Source organism: Momordica charantia (genome assembly GCF_013281855.1).
Source record: "Momordica charantia cultivar OHB3-1 chromosome 9 unlocalized genomic scaffold, Mcharantia_2.0 BLBB01000009.1, whole genome shotgun sequence".
NCBI lineage: Eukaryota > Viridiplantae > Streptophyta > Magnoliopsida > Cucurbitales > Cucurbitaceae > Momordica > Momordica charantia.
In genome coordinates, this window is record NW_028275167.1 from 16,596,043 (window position 1) to 16,598,227 (window position 2,185).

Consider the following 2,185-nt stretch of genomic DNA (forward strand, 5'->3'; position numbering starts at 1 on the left):
GCCGGGGACTTTAGTTTTAAAATTATTTTCAAATTCTTTTAGTTTTTATTTTTGTGAATTGTTGTTGGGTGTAATTTCCATCCACCGTTTTTGTTCTATATTTTTGGTCGTTTATCTCACAAGGGTAAGTTAAAGTGCATGAGCACAAGATCTTTTCTTCTACCCCTTGACCCTGAGATTGAGCGGACCCTTCGAAAAACTCGAAAGGAGCAAAGACTTCGAAAACAACTAGAAAAGCAAAAGAGAGAGAAGGTGAAATCAGTCCTGAAAGTGAGGTAGAGAGTACAAGCACATCAATGGCAGATATTCCACCTCGTGATCCGGTTGATCCACCTGCTGTTAACGGTAATATGAGGGATCATGCGAGAAATGATGAATTCAACCATATCCAGATGGCGGACAACAGAGACTTGGCAATGCGAGAATATGCCGCCACGGCTTTTCAGAACTTTGATTCAGGGATAGTCAACCCTATTCCAGCCCACGCAAACTTTGAGCTTAAACCAATGATGTTCCAAATGTTGCAGACAATTGGACATTTTGGAGGGCAAGAACATGAGGATCCACATGATCATCTGAAATCATTCATTCAAATTGCAAATGCATTTCGATTACCTGGTATAACAGATGATGCTCTGAGACTAACACTTTTTCCATTTTCTTTGAAGGACCAAGCTAGAGCATGGCTCAATGCATTTCCACCGGGATCCATCACCACATGGGGGTCGTTAGTGGAGAAGTTCTTAACAAAATTCTTCCCACCTACTCGCCACGCTGATATCAGAGAGGAGATCATCTCCTTTAGACAGTATGATCGTGAACCTGTTCACGAGGCGTGGGAGAGATTTAAAGAACTAATCAGGAAATGTCCGAACCATGGCTTGCCGGCATGCATCCAGATAGAACATTTCTTTAGAGGCTTAGATCATCCTACTAAGATGATGCTAAACAATGCTGCCAACGGAGCCTTTACAAAGAAGACATTCAACGAGATAGTTGACATCCTAAATGACTTAGCTTCACACAACGAACTATGGTGTTCGCAAAGATCTAGGGCAGCACCAAAGAAGCAAGATCCAGCTGGAGTTTTGGCTCTGGACATTGCGACCTCGATGCAAAAAGAGATGGTTACAATGAACCAGAGGCTGAAAGAGATGGCATTGGGAATAAAAAATCCATTAGCCACGCCGATACAACCTGTGCAGTCGGATTATTGCACTCCTGCCCCTGTTTGCCAAGTCAACGATCTCATTTGTTCATTTTGCAGTGAAAACCATATTTATGATAATTGTCCACATAACCCTGCTTCTGTTTTTTATGTAGGACATGGGAACAATAGGAACTTTAACCCATATTCGAACACCTACAACCCAGGTTGGAGGCACCACCCTAATTTCTCATGGGGAGGTCAAGGAGGTTCGAGCGGTTTTAATCAAGGGCAGAGCCAGCAGAACAAGCAGCCCTATGTTCCACCTACACAACAATACATCCCACCACCGCAACAGCAGTACAATCAGAGAACACAGACTCCACCAGTTCAAAATAACAACTCAAATCTTGAGAATATGATGAAGGAGTACATGGCCCGAACCGACGCAGTGATACAATCCCAAGCGGCATCAATGAGGAATTTCGAGACCCAATTGGGACAGCTCGCCAATGAATTGAAGAATAGACCCCAAGGTTCTTTTCCAGGCCATACTGAATTACCAAAACGAGAAGGGAAAGAACAGTGCAAAGCTGTCACCCTCAGGAGTGGACTGGCATATGATGGACCAACAATGCCAACAACAGATGTACGGATTCCGTCCACTGAACCAATTGTAAAGATACCAGAAAATCCAACAACACCAGAAAAAGAAAATATTAGAAAAGGTAATGAGGACACCCCGAGTGTTCCTCCACAGGTACAGCCTTCTTTTACCCCTACTCCCCCGTTTCCACAAAGATTAGTAAAGAAAAATAATGATTCCCAGTTTAGAAAATTTTTAGATATTTTAAAACAATTGCATATAAATATACCATTAGTAGATGCTCTAGAACAGATGCCAAATTATGCTAAGTTTTTGAAAGATATAGTTTCTAGGAAGAAAAAAATAGGAGAGCATGAACTGGTAGCCATGACAAAATGTAGTAGTGAAGCTGTAGGCAGCCCGCTACCCATGAAATGTAATGATCCTGGCAG

The 2,185-nt window shown here is 42.3% G+C and overlaps 1 non-coding gene across 1 annotated transcript; it reads right to left on the reverse strand.

The window, feature by feature from the left end:
* Nucleotides 1–776: 776 nt before the first annotated feature.
* On the reverse strand, nucleotides 777–883 carry LOC148209090 (small nucleolar RNA R71). Its single transcript, XR_015787544.1, has one exon. It is a non-coding gene; the product is annotated as a small nucleolar RNA R71 (small nucleolar RNA).
* Nucleotides 884–2,185: the final 1,302 nt, after the last annotated feature.